General features: G+C 36.2%; 1 pseudogene; it reads left to right on the top strand.

Annotated features, from left to right (window-relative positions):
• The first annotated feature begins 772 nt into the window (after positions 1-772).
• Positions 773-1,904, top strand: LOC122706469 (annotated as a pseudogene).
• The last annotated feature ends 17,045 nt before the right edge of the window (positions 1,905-18,949 follow it).

The raw sequence follows: 18,949 nt of genomic DNA on the forward strand, positions 1-18,949 counted from the left end.
CTGCTACAGTTTAGAAACATTTTCAAGAATCCTCTCCCTTTCCTCATCCAGCAGAGAAGATTGAATGGGTCTCCTAACTCTACTGATGATAAGAAGGCACAGATAAACCAGGGAAGTCATGCTTGCCTTTAGGGATTCACCTGGTAAATTGCTGCTTAAAGAGTGCTGTCAATAAGTTAACTTCTTTACTGTCAGAAGCAATTCTCTACTGGCAGTGAGATGGACAAGATGACCTAATAGATCTTTTTTCATCTCAAGATCCAAAGTTTCTTTTCAAGAAATTGTGATTAGAGAACAGAAACAGTGTTTAGGGCCTATCCACAAATTTTTAACTTTAAAAGAACTTCTATTTTAATACGTTCTTCTTTTTGTGAACTAAAAGAAACTTGAAATCTCTAAAAGCAAGCTTCATTTACACATATATTTCATTGCTGTATTTATTTTTTAAATAATGATAATGATTAAGAGATATCCTAGGACTTAAATTTATAGGATGACGGTTTCCTCTTGCCCCTCCTTTTTCCCTCCTAACCTCTACTTTACCTGAAATGGAAGACTTTTCCTCTTTCGTTTCTGTATCTTGTAGTCAGAGAGATACAGTGGATTTGTTGAAAGCACAGACTTTGAAACCAGGTTGTGTTTATAAGCCTACCATCTATTAACTATGTGACATTAGACAAATAAAACCACCTCCCTTATGGAGATTTTAGGTTGGTGCAAAAGTAATTGTGGCTTTTGCAATTGTTGAAGTTTGCCATTTGATACTGGAATACATCCTAATTAAATGTGGTTATATTGTATATCATTTTAATGTGCATTTCTTGCTTTATGTTCTTTTTGCTATTGAATTATCACTTGCTGTTTACTTTATATTTATTTTAGACTATGAAAATGATATTAAACGAAAGGCACATTCACGTGATTTTCTTATTTGAATGCAAAATGTGTCGTAAAGCAGTGGAGACAACTCGCTCCACTGGCCATCAGCAACAACACATTTGGCTCAGGAACTGCTAAGGAACATATAGTGCAGTGGTGGTTCAACAAGTTTTGCAAAGGAAACGAGAGTTAAGATGAGGAGTGGCCAACCTTCAGAAGTTGAGAAGGACAATTGAGAGCCATCATTGAAGCTGATCCTCTTACAAATTCACAAATAGTTGCCAAAGAATTCAATGTCTATCATATAACAATTGTTTGGCATTTGAAGCAAATTGGAAAGTTGAAAAAACTCAAAAAGGCGGTGCCTCATGAACTGACCACAAATCAAAAAAATCATCAATCTGAAGTGTCATCTTCTCTTATTCTACACAACAGCGAACAATTTCTTGATCTGATTGTGACATGCAACAAAAAATGGATTTTATATGACAATCAACAATGACCAGCTCAGTGATTGGGCCAAGAAGAAGCTCGAAAGCACTTCACAAAGCCAAATTGGGCCAAAAAAAGGTCACGGTCACTGTTTGGGGGTCTGCTGTCCATTTGATCCACTACAGCTTTCTGAACCCTGGTGAAATCTTTACATCTGAGAAGTGTGCTCAGCACATCAATGAGATGCACCAAGAGCTGCGATGCCTGCAGCTGGCATTGGTCAACAGAAAGGGCCTTGTTCTCCTCCATAACAACACCTGACTGCACATTGAACAACCAGTGCTTCAAAAGTTGAACGAATTAGGCTACAAAGTTTTGCCTCATCCACCATATTCACCTGACCTTTTACTGACCAACTGCCACTTATTCAAGCATCTCGACAACATTTCACAGGGAAAATGCTTCCCCAACCAACAGGATGCAGAAAATGCATTGCAAGAATTCATCGAATCCCAAAACACAGATTTTTATGTACAGGAATAAGCAAACTTATTTGTTGTTGGCAAAAATGTGTTGATTGCAGTGGTTTCTATTTTGATGACTAAAGATGTGTTTGAGCCTAGTTACAATGATTTAAAGTTCATTTGTAAAGTAATTAGCCTCCAACTAATAAAAATAAATGAAAAAAATAAATAAAATAAAAATAACCACTGTCAATGAAAAAAAAATGTTCATGGTCCAAAACCATAATTACATTTGCACCAACCTAATAATAGCAGCTAATGGGACTGTTGTGAGAGTAAAATTAGTTAATTTATGTAAAACCTTTAGAAAGATACCTGACAAATGCCAAATATTACATGAGTGTTTGCTTCTCTGTGGGTCTTACTTGTGTCAGGCAGGATCTTTGTTCCGTCATGTGGGATCTTTCATTTTGGCACATGGATTCTCTAGTTGTGGTGGGGGGCTGAGTGATTATGGTGCATGGGCTTAGTTGCTCTGGGGCATGTGGGATCTTAGTTCTCTGATCTGGGGTCAAAACTGGCATCCCCTGCATTGCAAGGTGGGTTCTTTACCACTGAATCACCAGGGAATTCCCAGCAGTTCTTATTAAATGCATTATTCTTTAGAGTGTTATTCTTTAATTACACATGTATATATATATGTGTGTGTGTGTGTATATGTATATATATATGTATACACATATACATATCAGTTTCAGAAGTAATGCCATGTTAGATGAGCAACAGTAGTTTTGCATTATCCTTTCTAAGTTATGGATGGTAATATTGGAGAAATAGGGAAGTTGCAAATCTTAGGACTTTGTAATGTGAACAATGAAGTTATCTTGCCTGCTGAGGGGCATGATATGTGTATGCCACCATTCCTTCTCTTGTATTGCAATACTTCTCAAAAACTGTGGATAATGTTATTTGAGACATTGATGTTGAGGATAAGCAAGATCCAATTGGCTTTAAAAGATTATGTTTTGAAGAGTTTGGTGGATACGTGTTAATGAAATTGATACATAATTTATGATGATTTACAAGAACTTTCCACAATTCCACTAATTATATTTAGTTGACTAGCAGAACTGAAACTTCATTTCCTCTTTGAGTCCTTCCTCACTGGCTCTAGTAGAAATGTGGCTTGCATTGCATTCTCAGACTTTACTAATCCTCAAGCGCATAATTTATGCATGGTGTAATCTTATTTAGGGGCTAAGCTTCTCATTCATTAGAGTGTGAACCACTTTTGTGTAGTAACTTTTTCTTAATCTGTGTAATTTGTAGCATCTAACACACTGCTTGGTGTAGACTAGGTTTCCAGTAAGTATTTGTTGAATAAATGCATGAGGAAATGTTATCTGTCACTTAAAATTGATGTTTTAAACCACTCATTCCCTCAATCGGATGTTAGCCTGGTTCTCTGTCCTCATTCCTCATATTATTTAGACAAAAAAGTTAAATGGCAGCATATAACTTACTAAATATGAATTTATGTTACAGAACCGGAACCTGTCTTTTAGGTTCTTCAAATGCAACATAAATTCACAGTTTTAATGTATTAAAATGTTTGTTTAATCCTGGAAGTAATTTCTGTTGCTGCTATATAATTTTGTCTCGTAAAATCTTTTATTAAAATGATTGAATGAGCAGTCTGGTTATGTATGGACAAAGTCAAACTGTTATTCAATGCATTTCATGATGTATAAAGTATATCAAATGCATAATTCCTGTTTTCATTGAGTTTTCTGTTTTATTAATGACCGTGAGTTTACTGCAGCCTATAATTATTTTGCTTACTGATTTGAAAGATAAAATTATAAGAAAGATTGTACTCATCTAGTATCTCTTCCCCTTTACTCTTAAACACTTAAAGAATGATCCTTTGAAGGCTCAGATAAAGAATTAACATATATCTACATTCTTTGTTAGGAAGAAAGCAAATTTCAAAATAAGGAGAGACTTGGTTGAGGACAATTTCTCTACACAGAGAACTCTTTCCAGTTCAAGTATTTCAGAGAGAAAAAAAAAAAATGCCTGAGAAAAATCTTCCTATCTTTGCACCTAAGGAAATAAAGTTAACCACCACAGTCACCTAATCTAGTAACTTCTCTCATTCCATTCATAGGCTCATCTTGTAGGTGAACTGTTTTCCCTCATTTTCATTCTTTCCACTGATTCTTTTTTAGCCTCTGATTCCTTATTGATATCTATTGAAAAGTGCACGACTGCAACTTTAACATTAAATTTCTCTATAATACTGCTTGTCTCTTCTCATTGATCCAAAGCTATGCAGCAAGTCAGTGGAACAAAGTGAGTTTAATTCTTCCCTTGGCTTATTTATCTTCATTCTTCATCAACAGCAGCGATTACAAAACACAGCACCTCAATCCTCCTTTTGATATAATTAGATGAGTAATTCTCATGAAGATCTACTTATTATCGATTCCTTTCAACTTTCCATCCTTTTCCCCATTCTCACTGCATCCCACTTCACTCCCCCCAAAGTTAGCCACAGCAGAAGTGGGACATCTGCTCAGAAAAACATTAGATTGCTAATGATTCTTTTTAACATCTGTTACACTGCTACCTAACAGTTGTTGTTTCTTTAAGGAGGCTCAAGGGACAAGACCTCTGTCACCTTAGTAGTGGGTACTTTTTGAAAGTAGTAAGCCCTATGCCTTTGGGAGCTTTGCAAAAGTGTTATTGTATACATGCATAAACTTAATGCTTCCGGTCTTAGATTTCTTCTTTTTCTGTGGCAGTATTTTTGATTAAAGTAATTTGTGTCTGGTTGTTGTAATACTTGATAGCTTTTTTCTTCTGTCTTCTCATTCCACTGCTCATTACAGTTGTACTTTTAAAAAGAAACGCTATTAAGCACAAAACACAAAACATATCTCATATCTCCTATTGAATTGGATGTGAGCTTTTTATCAAAAAATATTCAAATAGGCTTTGATACCAACAACTCAATCTGTATGATAATTCACAAAAAAGAAATGACTTGAGAGTGTGGGCTGGGACCAAATTCTTGATTTTCTTTTTAGCAAATGCATGTTTATTTATTCACAAATACTTTACATGAGATGAAATAAAAATGGACTTCTTTTAAATGTGTCTTTCCAGGGTACTCTGAAAATACTCTCCTGTCCTCATGGTGCAAAAAATGTCTCACACATTCAGACCACAGGGGCCAGAAATTACTGGTGAGACAAAACGTTGCTCGTATAAAAATTACAGCTTTGGTAATTCAAAAGAGCGGTGAAAAATGTAAAAGGACTTTTAGGAAGTCAGGCTTGGCCATAAAAGAAATGGTATCTGAAATGGATCTTAAAATAAGTATGTGGTGATTTTTTTTTTGCTAATTCATTTTCCATGCAGTTTTAGATTAAGGCAAATCTAATATCTAAGGGAGTTGTCACTTGATTTTTAATTATTAGTTGATCTGTTCTATATATGAATCTGTATAGACAGATATATAACAGATAGCAGATGAATGGCTAGCTTTCTCATATTCTGCCCAGATTTGCTATTTCCCATTGTCTTTCATCTGCAGAAAGCCCTATTGCAACCTCTGGTGGATGAATCAATTATAATACTAGGTAAAGTAACCTAATATCTTTATAGGAATTTATATAACTGTAAAGAATATATTTTGCTTCACAAAAAATAATCAAAAATACTAGTATAAATGATGCAAAATGGAGGTTATTTTCCCTCTGACATCTTGAGACAAATATTGGGTTCTTCTTTTAACTACCTTATGAAAATCCAAGTGAAAACCAACAGTAAATATCAGATTAACTCAACTACTTAGGTTCTTCCACTTTTGACTGTTCACTTAGCTGTAATGAGGAGGATGCAAAGGCTCTGGTAGTTTGCTAAGGAGTTTATTTGTAACAGTAAATCATCTGTAATTTGCTACAGTTTACAGATTAGTCTAGTACAAGTTTCCTCTGGGATGTGTAACGCAATTTTATGTCAGGACATGGAATTTAAGAGCTAAATGTGTGTGTGTTTCTTTTTCCTTCTTTCATAAATATTTTTCAGTAAGTGATACATTACCTGATAAGTAATTGGGATTTTAAAATGTAAATAATAGATATTAATTGGCATAAGAGAAATAGCAATACAGCTTAAACAGGTCATGCATTCATGTAAAAAGTAGCACTAAAAGAGACTTTAAAATAAACCAAAATATGACCAGTGGTATTCTTTTGTGGCTAATTCTATTTCTGAGATTCCTTGACTCCAATTTTTTCAAAATTGTGCTTTATAATTGAGTTTTTACTTAGTTATATAAAATGAGATTCCTGTGAAAGTGAAAGTCGCTCAGTCATATCTGACTCTTTGCGACCCCATGGACTATACAGTCCATGGAATTCTCCAGGCCAGAATACTGGAGTGTGTTGCTGTTCCCTTCTCCAGGGGATTTTCCCAACCCAGGGATGAAACCCAGGTCTTCCACATTTCAGGCAGATTCTTTACCAGCTGAGCCACCAGGGAAGCCCTGTATAGAAAGTTTAAGTACCTGGACATTTCATTATATTACTTAAATTTTACTTTTTAAGATATGATGGTAATCTTTTAAATTAAAATGAATATGATCTCACTGCACAGTCTGTCCTCCACCATTTCATGCAAACTTTAACCCAAGAACCATTCTAGCTTCTATCTAGTGAGGTGCTTCATATAAAAAATGGGAGATTTCAGAACAATCCAACAAAGTCTAATTGCACTTCAGGCTGTATCAGTGACTTGACTTCACGGTTTCCAAAACCTCTCTTCCTTCCTCTCATTCTTCCTTCCTTCCCTCCTTTCCTTCCTTCCATCTTTTTCTTTTTTCTTTTTACATGTTAATGTAGCTGAAATTTAGATGAATCTTACAATTAATGATGGATCACACTTTAATAAATAATATTTTTCTTAGTTGACACAAAAGACTGATACATCCTATTATTAATGTCACCTTAGGGTCAATAAACATGATAAGTAAGTACCAAAGAACACACTGAATTTTCAAAGAAGCCATTGGTCAGTTTATATATAATGTGCTTTGCTATGCTTAGTCGCTCAGTCATGTCTGATTCTTTGCAACCACATGAACTATAGCCAGCCAGCCTCCTCTGTCCAAGGGATTCTCCAGGCGAGAATACTGGAGTGGGTTGCCATGTCCTCTTCCAAGGGATCTTCCCAACCCAGGGGTTGAACCCGGGTCTCCTGCATTGCAAGCAGATTCTTTACCGTCTGAGCCACTAATGAAATCCAAGAATACTGGAATGGGTAACCTATCCCTTCTCCAGAGGGTCTTCCGGACACAGGAATTGAACTGGGCTCTCCTGCATTGCAGATTCTTTACCAGCTGAGCTACCAGGAAAGCCATTTTTCATAGTATTGTTCAAAACATTAAAAATTTGTAAAACAAACTTGCTTAAATATTATGATCTTTCAATGGATTTTTATAATAGAATATCTGAAATTGCTTAGTATATGGTCTAGTGGTATTTCATTGTGTAAATATAGTTTATCCATACATCTCAATTTTTTAAAACATTTACCCAGTTAAAAAAATCTTTAATATATAAATGTAACATTCTTTTAGACTTTAGAGAGCAAACTTTATGCTCGAGATTTATGCTTTTTATGTTTGCATTTCTTTACATCCATTTAGCAAAGCGTCAATCCCATGGCCTTAGGCACTACTTTGTTCTTCCTACCATCGTTATCATTAGGGGTAAAATTGAAAAAAAAAAAAAACATGTAAGTGATGTGTTTCCCAATTTGTTATATATTCAGAACTCAGTAGAATAAAAAGACTAGCTTGGGTAAAACTTTCCAGAAAATCTAACATTAGTAGCAATGAGAAGCATGCCATCCATTAGCCCATTCTTTATTCATATGCAGCAGGAGACAGGAAGAAGAAATTGGCAAGCCAACTTATGTCTTTTCTCAATCTCTGTATCTTTTTATTCAAGGAGTATGGCAGCACTTTCCATTTAGCACCAGTCAGGATCCCATGGGTGTGGCACTATTACCTTGGTATCTCTCAACTGCTTTGCGATGTCTCATCTTGCTAACCCAAGCGTCAGATATTCTGTCTCAAAGGACAGAACACTTGGGTGTTTGTGTGTATTTACACCCCCAACATAAACACATAATATTGGCAAGTTTGAACCCAGTGTTTCAAAGTGAATCCAATAATCACATACCACACAAAGCATAACTAGGACAATCTGTTCGGATGCAAAGCAAGCGAAAGCAATAGAACTGTATGCTGTAACCCTGCATTGTATTTATTCTAGAATAAGCAATATTTAAAAACTCACTTTAATCATCCAGCTCCTTTGAAAGGTCATGATCATTATATATTTTTGTAGTATTGTTTAATTTGTTGTTCGCATTTACACAGCTGCCTTCATTACCATGCAGATATAAAATGATAGGAAAAAATTATGGAGGGAGGCTATCTTCAAAATATTCATTAGTAGAGAGAATTAGTAATATTCATTATCATCTGTAAAAACTGAGGAATGTCTGAGTACAGCTTAGGTTCAAATGGTTTACTTATAGTCCCTAAAATACAGTTTGGAAAAGGCATTAAGTTTGGCAAGGAATAAAGGAGAGAAAGAAATAGCTAATAGACCACTTTCTTCATCGATATTTGCTATATTTGATCCTCAGATTTTAGTGACAAGACATACCAGATCTCAAGGAATGCATATTAGCCACAAGGAATAAATAACCAATGTTATTTCATTCAAGTTTAAAGCAAGACTGTTTTATGTCTTTGTTCACACTGAACTGGAGGGAGGAAAAAGAAAAAAAAAAAGCAAAGGCCAGTTCTTAAGCCAATCAAACGTTTTACTCCCACCTTGTGGCAGCGTGCTGCATGGCTAGTTTTCCAAATTGGATCCCTTCAGAATTTTGGTAAAAATGACTTATTTTCCTATTGTCTTGACCACTGATGAAAATAAGATTGATTAGGTAAGGGGCTTTGTGATTCACCAAATGCTGAGTTCTGTAATTCAGGGCTTCTGCAGCAAACAAAGCAGCAAAGAGTGATGTGAACAGTGCTACAGAATAAATAGGCTGCTTTCTCTACCTTGGATGTAAAATGTGAAGAAATTCCACAGGCTCCTCTTTTTTGACTGACTGCACTAACATGCTTTGTACATCAACATTCAAGATGCTCTTAAATATCAAAATTATTTCACAAACCAACTTTAGAGTGTTAACAGAAGCACAACTTCTTGTTTCTTTTAGCATTAAAAAATATACAAAGAAACGCAAGATACCTATTAAAAATAAACTACATGAATTTTCTGCAGAAGTATAACATAGAACTCAAATGCTTATTTATGCAATTTTCCCTCTATTTCCTTTTTATTTCTGTAGATTGAGAAATGCATGGAAGAGATATCCTTGGTTGGTAGGTTAGAGAAGTAGATCTGAGGATGTTTATTCCTTAAGTTCTTGTTTACTCCACGGTTAACTACCTCATACTTTCACTGAAAACTACCTGGTCAAATTCTCCTCTCCCAGATTGATTTTTACTATCTGCCTAATTGAGTTTAACATCCACCTTTATTAGAAAGAACACTCAGCTTCTCTCAGCTAGAATGAAATGAAAGCATCTTAGTTTCAGAAATAAACTTTATTCTTCATCCAGATATCTGCAGTATTTTTGTCCCTTAAAAAATAAATGATAGAGATGAGTTTTGCTACCTAATTGTTATTTACTACAAATTAATGTGTATCAAATCACAAAAATTATTCTTATCATGATTATTCTTTTCTTTAAAAACAAATTGTAACCATTTAAAAATACCTGACTAGAAACTCCTTTCAAGTTTATAACATTAGTTTCAAGATACCAACCACATAGCTATATAAATTGAAGATGTCCAGGGATTAAATCGTATACAAAAGTCTCTAAGATCCACTTTATTTTATTAGTACATGTAATATTAACTTCTTCACAGCTTGTTTCTCAATTCCTAGAAACATATAGAAGTGCTTTTCTATTAAATATCTCTAGAGAAAGAAAAATATATATACCTCCCATTTTTTTCTCTTAACACTGGTTTCTTTTGTATGTGAAGGGGATTTTTTTTTTTCTCTGCAAAACAATTGCTTTGAGTTAGAAGCTACTCACTCTGTATATCTCCTCATACTCTCCACCTGCATCCTTATCTGAATGTCTCATCTGGGAAAATTCAAGTTGTGTTTATAGATGTTGCATTCATAACTGACTGCATGTTAAAGCAGCCTGCCATCCCTTTAGGAGGTAAACTGCAGTAATAAATGAAGTCAAAATTCTTTATTCCTCGTCTGGCACAAGTCATTAGTTTTCCTAGGTAGGAGGTATTTGCAAGCTTGCATTCCAACCTTGATTTTCTTTTTTTTTTTCTGAAGTCCTAACTTTTTTTATTGTGAAATTTTCTTCATTTACTGTATTCTATTTGAAATTAAATCTTAGGAGTTCCACAGAAAGCTTATGAAAAAAAAATTTTTTTTTTTCTTTTCCTTTGGGTCAAATGCCCAAAGAAGATTGATAATTGCAAAATTGCTAGTAAAAAAAATATCTTTATCTTTTAAATATCCAAATAGTAAAATATCTCTGAATTAGATCAGACATAAACCAAAATGGCAAGAATATGTTCCTTACTTCTGATCAGAAAAAGAGTTTAGACTCAAAAAATCGCTGACATTTAAAAATTGAATTTTATCATTACACTCTTATATGGATAATAATAATCATATAATGCAAGATAATTACTGATAGTTTTGTATGACTAAATATATTACCTTCAATTTTTATGGTTAAATGTAAAGAATATGTCATTGTAGAAAAATTGGAGAATGAGCACAAGAAAGTCCACAGTGGCAGCAATGAAACTATAACCTAGAGAAAAGCACTGTTGTGATATTAAACAATTGTGGGTGAGACTTTGTCAGGCTTAGTTAGTGCTTTCTGTAATCTATTGCCCTGACAGAACTTAAAAAGTCATTTGGATATAGTTAGAGGAGAGAATCAAGTCCCATTATCCTTTGAGTTCAAACTGGCTACATGTTAACTGTCTACTGTGAGGTGGAGGGGGTGTCTACTCCATGTTATATACTTTATTAACAATAGCACAGAAACATATGCATACATACACAAATCCCATTGTAACCACCTCTAACTAATTTAGTGGTATTATGGACTGCACATCTGTGTCCCTCCACCCCAAATTGATATGATGAATCCTAACCTTTCAAGTTAGATTTGAAGTTAGGGCCCTTGAGAAATAATTAGGTTTTCATGAGGTCTCATGAGTTAGGGTCCTCATGATGAGATCAATGCACTTATAAAAAAGAAAGAGATTAGAGCTGTCTCCTCACTTCACCTCCTACAATTTAGGATACAACAAGGATATGTTATTTGTTGTTCAGGTGCTAAATTGTGTCTGACTCTTTGCAACCCCAGGGACTGCAGCACTCCAGGCTTCCCTGTCCTTCAGTATCCTGAGTTTGCTCAAACTCATGTCCATTGAGTCGATGATGCCATCCAACAATCTCATCCTCTGTCACCTACTTCTCCTGCCTTCAATCTTTCCCAGCATCAGAGTCTTTTCCAATGAACTGGCTCTTGGCACCAGGTGGCCAAAGTATTGGAGCTTCAGTATCAGTCCTTCCAATGAGTATTCAGGGTAGATTTCCTTTCGGATGAACTGGTTTGATCTTCTTGCTGTCCAGGAGACTCTCAAGAGTCTTCTCTAGCACCACAATTTGAAATCATCAGTTCTTTGTCTCTCAGCCTTCTCTATGGTCCAACACTCACATCCATACATGACTATAGGAAAACCCATAGCTTTGATTAAATGGACCTTTGTCATCAAAGTGATGTCTCTGCTTTTTAACATGCTAAGTTTCTCAGCTTTTCTTCCAAGGAGCAAACGTCCTTTAATTTTGTGGCTGTAGTCACCATCTGCAGTGACTCTAGAGCCCAAGAAAATAAAGTCTGTCATGTTATTACCTTTTCCCCATCAATCTGCCATGAAGTGTTGGGACCAGATGCCATGATCTTAGTTTTTTGAATGTTGAGTTTCAAGCCGGCTTTTTCACTCTCCTCTTTCACCCTCTTCAAGAGGTTCTATAGTTCCTCTTCAGTTTCTTTCTTTAGAGTGGTATTATCAGCATATCTGAGGTTATTGGTAATTCCCCCAGCAATGAATCCAACTTGAGAATCATCCAGCCCAGAATTTCATATGATGTACTCTGCATGTAAGTTAAATAAGCAGAGTAACAGTATACAGCTTTGATATACTCCTTTGCCAATTTTGAACCAGTTGTTGCTCCATGTCCAGTTCTGACCGTCGCTTCTTAAACTGCATACAGGTTTCTCAGGAGGCAAGTAAGGTAGTCTGTTAGTCTCATTTCTTTAAGAATTTTACACAGTTTGTTGTGATCCACACAGTCAAAGGCTTTCACATAGTTAATGAAGCAGAAGTAGATTTGTGTGTGTGTTTCTGGAATTCCCTTGCTTTCTCTATGACCCAACAGATGCTCACAATTTGATCTCTGCTGCTTCTGCCTTTTCTAGATCCAGCTTGTACATCTGGAAGTTCTCAGTTCATATACTGTTGAAACCTAGCTTGAAGGATTTTGAGCATTACCTTGCTAGCATGTGAAATTAGCACAAATGTAAGGTAGTTTGAACATTCTTTGCCATTTCCTTTCTTTGGGATTGGAATGAAAATCCCTTTTCTGGTCCTGTGGCCACTGCTGAGTTTTCCAAATTAGCTCACATACTGAGTGTACCACCTTAACAGCATCATCTTTTAGGATTTGAACTAGCTCAGCTGGAATTCCATCACCTCCACTAACTTTGTTCAGAGTAATACTTTCTAAGGCTCACTTGGCTTCACACTCCAGAATGTCTAGCTCTAGGTGAGTGACCACACCATCATGGTTATCCAGGTCATTAAGATCTTTTTTTGTGTAGTTCTTCTGTGTATTCTTGTCCCCTCTTCTTAATCTCTTCTGCTTCTGCTATGTCCTTGCCTCTTCTGTCCTTTATTGTACCCAGCTTTGCATGAAATATACCCTTAGTATCTCCAGTTTTCTTGAAGAGATATCTGGTCTTTCCTATTCTGTTGTGCTCCTCTATTTCTTTGCATTGTTCACTTAAAAAGATTTTCTTATCTTGCCTTGCTATTCTCTGGAACACTGCATTCAGTTGGTTACATCTTTCCCCTTGTCTTCTGCCTTTCACCTCTCTTCTTTTCTCAGCTATTTATAAGGCCTCCTCAGACAACCATTTTGCCCTCTTGTATTTCTTTTTCTTGGGGATGGTTTTGGTCACAACCTCTTTTACAATGTTACAAACCTCCATCCATAGTTCTTCACATACTCTATCAGATCTGATCCCTTGAATATATTTGTCACATCCAATATATAACCATAAGGAATTTGACTTAGGTCATACCTGAATGACCTAGTGGTTTTCCCTGTTTTCTTCAATTTTAGCCTGAATTTTGCAATAAGGAATTCCTGATCTTAGTCACAGTCAGCTCCAGTCTTGTTTTTGCTGACTGTATAGAGTGTTTCCATCTTTGACTGAAAAGAATATAGTCAATCTGATTATGGTACTGACCATCTGGTGATGTGCATATGTAGAATCATCTCCTGTATTGTTGAAAGAGGGTGTTTGCTATGACCAGTGCATTCTCTTGGCAGAACTCTGTTAGCCTTTGCCCTGCTTCATTTTGTACTCCAAGGCCAAACTTGCCTGTTACTCCAGGTTTTTCTTGACTTCCTACTTTTGCATTCCAATCCCTATGATGAAAAGGACATATTTTTTTGGTGTTCATTCTAGACAGTCTTGTAGGTCTTCATAGAACCATTTGACATCAACTTCTTTGGCATTAGCAGTTGAGGGCATAGACTTGAATGGTTTGCCTTGGAAATGAACTGAGATCATTCTATCATTTTTGAGACTGCACCCGCGTACTACATTTCACACTCTTTTGTCATCTATGAAGGCTACTCCCTTTCTCCTAAGGGATTCTTGCCCACAGTAGTAGATATAATGATCATCTGAATTAAAATTCTCCCATTCTGGTCCATTTTAGCTCACCGAATCCTAAAATGCCATTATTCACTGTTGCCATTTCCTGCTTAACCACATCCAATTTACCTTGATTGGACCTAATATTTCAAATATTACTTTGAGGACCTAATATTTCAAATTTTCTATGCAATATTGTTCTTACAGCATTGGGATATACTTTCACCATTAGACACATCCACAACTGAGCTTTGTTTCCACTTTGGCCCAGCTTCTTCATTTTTTCTGGAGCTATTTCTCTGTTCTTCCCCAGTAGCATATTGGGCACCTACTGACCTGGGGCGCTCATCTTCCACTGTCATATCTTTTTGCCTTTTCATACTGTTCATGAGGTTCTCAAGGCAAAGACACTGAAGTGGTTTGCCATTGCCTTCTCCGGTGCATCACGTTTTGTCAGGACTCTCCACCATGCCCTGTCCATCTTGAGTGCCCCTGCACTGCATGGCTTACAGTTTCATTGATAAGTGATCCATGTCATCATTTTGGTTAGCTTTCTGTGATTGTGGTTTTCGTTTTGGAGGCTGTGAGGCTGTTGTCTGTCAACTAGGAAGAGATCTCTCATCACTTACTCTGCCAGCACCCTGACCTTGGAATTTTCAGCCTTCAGAACTGTGAGAAGTAAATGTCTATTGTTTAAGCATCCCAGTATATGCTATAATGGGTGGTGTCAGCCCAAATTCACCAAGACAAATGGTATTCCGTGTTTTAAGAATTAAGATGCTTAAGTTTTAAAGTTGAAGTGACTATTGTGGGATAGGCATGATACTTTGAAAATATAAGAAAATCAAATATTTATCCTCTTCCAAATTGTTAGAAAATAGCTGGGGATCATAAGAGTTCTATAAAGTATGTCAAGATTACAGTAAAGAAAAAAGATTACAGTAAAGAGATGCACTGGTTTGTGATGGTGGTACTGAAAAAGAGCTCATAGATAGTTCTGATGGGTAAAGGTCATGTGTCCTATGTGACACCTACCAACTTTCTGTTTTCAAAGAATACCCTTTCAGATTTTTTTTGTTTAGCACTGCTTATGTAATAAAGCTATTTTCAAACAAGTGAAACAGCAGAATACATCCATTTTACTGTATACATATGTTTATTTTAATGTGATAGTATGAAGTACCAAATGACCCAAGTCTTCTTGTGAACTTCTTCAACAGGATGGCACAACCATTTTTTCCTGATCCCCTAGCATACACGAGGCATTTTATTAGGAAAAATACAGAAATAAAAAGATTTTTTATTTCTGCAGTTTAAATCTTTGTCTATGGAAGCCAACTGGAGTAAAGTGTTGAGTAAAAATATATCAAGATAATGTGATCAAGGTAGAAATTCTTTCCATGATTACTCTGGTGTAACTACAAGCTACTTTGACCCTCTGAAGTCCAGAACTGTCTGCATTATCTCAGCCTGAAACAGAACACTGTGGGAGATCTGAAAAGGCAATTGAAACCACAGTGGGGAAACTTGTTATTGGATTTTTTTTAAATCGCATTCCTTGTGACATACTAGCATTTGAGAAGGTCAGCCTTGTTGAGGCGTGGATACTTTAATAACAAGTATCTCTTCATAACAAACTTCACTTGATACTGTAATTGACTTCACATCTGTGAGATTTTTATTACTGTGGATTTTCATCAACACTTCACCCAACATCCTAATTTGCCAATGAATAATGCCTGGTGAGTATCACAGACCTGAGATTATGAAGTGGTCTATGTGGTTGATAGCTTCTGTTATAGGGCCATTGCCAATATATAAATACAATGAAAATCTTGTAAGACTCTTATATTTGACCCTTGAAACAGTTATCTGTTAATATCTCTGTGCTACTGGCAAATAACTATTTTCCCTCCCTGGCAGCTTTGTGAGTGATTTTGAATTCCTACAGAAATTAACTTTCTGGAAAAGTCATTGTAAGAAACTGCTTCATTCTTTTAATTTAAACCAATTTTGATCAAGTCTCTTTACAATATTATTTGAAAGGTCCACATGAATTAGAAAGTAAACCCTCCCTTTAAGACCAGATTAGAAAGACTAACAGAAGATATGCAGTTGAGTTAAAATGTCAACTTTCTTTTATATAGACTTTCTTTTATTCAGAGTCCCCACTCAACTCTTGAAAGATAAAGGAGATTGGGTGAATAATTGCTTAAAGAAGGCACCAAAGAAACTCAACCAAGCCAGAGAACAAAATGTCAGGCAAGATCCTTTCCCACAGAGTATTTAATTAGCAAATGTCTAATAAGTGCAGTTAAAGGATTTTTGTATGGTCAGGCTAGGAGGAGGATTACACAGCACAGTTGATGCTAAGATAACTCTGACACCAAATGAAGTTAGGGCAGGCAGGGGTTTTGAGCATTCATGGGCAATGCTTTCAAAGACAAAAAGGTTGGAAGTTGGTTTTGACTGACCATGAAGCATTAAAATAAGCAAAGAGAGGAACTCAGAAAACTCAGAACTGAGAAGGGCAATGGGAAACCAAATCACTTTTTCCCTCAGTGTTAGGCCCTTAGTTGTGCCCGACTCTTTGCGACCCGTGGACTATAGCCCACCAGGCTCCTCTGTCCATGGAATTCTCCAGACAAGAATACTGGAGTACGTAGCCATAGCCATTCCTTCCTTCCTGACTCAGAGATTGAACCTGGGTATCCAGCATTGCAGGCAGATTCATTACTGACTGAGCCATCCTGGAAGCCCAATGTTGTTGTTGTTGAGTCACTCAGTCATGTCTGACTCTTTGCGACTCCATGGACTACAGCACTGTCCTTCCAGTCTCCTGGTGTCCAGGCTTACTGTCCTTCACTATCTCCCGGAGTATGCTCAGACCCACATCCATTGAATCAGTGATGCCATCCAACCATCTCATCCTCTGTCATCCCATTCTCCTCCTGAGTTCAAGTTTTCCCGGCATTAGGGTCTTTTCCAATGAGTCAGCTATTTGCATCAGGTGGCTAAAATATTGGAGCTTCAGCATCAGTCCTTCCAATGAATATTCAGAGTTGATTTCCTTTAGGATTTATGGGTTTGATCTCCTTGCTGTCCAAGGGACTCCAAGCCCCTGATACCACAAAAATTCAGACACTGTGTGTTTTGTTAATATTTACAATATTTACTTGTAGAAATTTACATAGGAAAAAGGTGCAGATTATCATTCTCCTTCATTGTAAAATTCCTTCTCTATGAATACCCAAATCTGTATGAAGGAACTCATCTACATTATCCAAGACATCAGAGGGAAAAAGCCCATTACCCTCTATTAGGCACCTTTTTCTTTGATAGCTCAGTTGGTAAAGAATCCGCCTGCAATGCAGGAGACCCCGATTGGATTCCAGGGTTGGGAAAATCCACTGGAGAACGGATAGGCTACCCACTCCAGAATTCTTGGACTTTCCTTGTGGCTTAGCTGATAAAGAATCCACTTGCAATGTGGGAGACCTGGATTCAATTCCTGGGTTGGGAAAAGCCCCTGGAGAAAGGAAAGGCTACCCGCTCCAGTATTCTGGCCTGGAGAATTCCATGGACCCTGTAGTCCATGGAGTCACAAAAAGTCGGGTGCGACTAAGTGACTTTCATTTTCACTTTCATGTGCTAGAGAAAATAGAGATCAGTTATTTGAATCTTTACAGTTGCTCTATGATGTAGTCATTATCTTTCTTTTAAGAGAAGGAAAACAGGACTCATAAATTATACATGTTGTTCAAGTTCAATTTTTCAGAGGCTAAGCCAGCATTTTCAGCAGTTTATCTGGACATCAAAGTCCATATTTTTTCACTATATCTCACTCTTCTGACATTGTAGGTACCAAGAAATGCTGACTGCACAAGGCCAGTCATTTAATTAATGTGGTAGGTGGACTAATTGATTTTGCTCAGTGAATGTTTAATGATAATTTCATTTCCTCCCTTGACTACTCTAGTTGTAGTTAGCGAATCAGGAATGTGCTGATTTTTCTGAAACACTGGAAAATATTCATAAAAGATGAGTTGATAAGGGAATGCTAGTTTTATGAAATATACCTATTTTGTGTAATTGCCTTGCCTTATCACTATGTTCTAAATCTTTCTTCAGTGAATCTTCTAATATAATATCCTCTATCCCAAAGTAAAGGCACTATAACTATCACACTAATTCTTGTCAATACACGAAACAAAATATACTTTGGAGTGGAAAGAGGATCTAAGGTTATCTACTAACTGTTTAAGTTGGAAAGTTGTAAAAATGGTGTTAATACTTTTATTAAAAATATATTTCTAACCCATCATAAAGTAACTACTAGTATAAATGTATTTAATAAATTACCATGAACTTTATGCTATTGATTCTTTCCAATAGGCTGTAATTTTCTCTGGAAAATATCCCTAAACTCTCTTATCCACCTCCCCCAGGAAACTCAGTTCTGCATCCTTGCCTTTCTTTTGTCCTCTCCTCCTCCCCACCCCACCCCCTTTTTTTGGCTTTGACTTTCCGATTTTTGCTCTTATTTCTCTTTTATTTCTATGATACTGCTCAGACTTCTACTTTACTTTCAATTTCTAAAACATTTTCAGTCCTCATTTTCTCTTCTCCAGTTAATCTCTTATATGTAACACTTGTACCTATCTGTTTTATTGTTTCCAGTTTATTTTTTCTAAATTTATTAAATCACTGTTCCTTGCTTGTTTGCTGTAATTTTAAGACAAATATCAGTATTCTTTATGTTGAGATTTCCCCATTATTAATAATGAAGGCATTGAAATTAAACATTATCAGTTGACTAGTAGACTTTTCTTTGTCTTATAAATTTTGGCATGAAATTTTTGTTTCAGGGCTTTCTAGAGATATGCCATTTTCTCATTTGATTTTTGCTTTGAACCAAATATTATATGCGATTGCTTTTAATTTCCAATCAGTAAAGAGTTTTGTGTCTATCTTTATTATGTATTACTAATTGCATGCAGCTGTGTTCAGAGAATGGGGCTATGAAATCTTTACTTTAAAAATGAGTGTATCTGTTAATCCCATACTCCTAATGTAT

This window comes from Cervus elaphus, chromosome 13, assembly GCF_910594005.1.
Source record: "Cervus elaphus chromosome 13, mCerEla1.1, whole genome shotgun sequence".
NCBI classification, from domain to species: domain Eukaryota; kingdom Metazoa; phylum Chordata; class Mammalia; order Artiodactyla; family Cervidae; genus Cervus; species Cervus elaphus.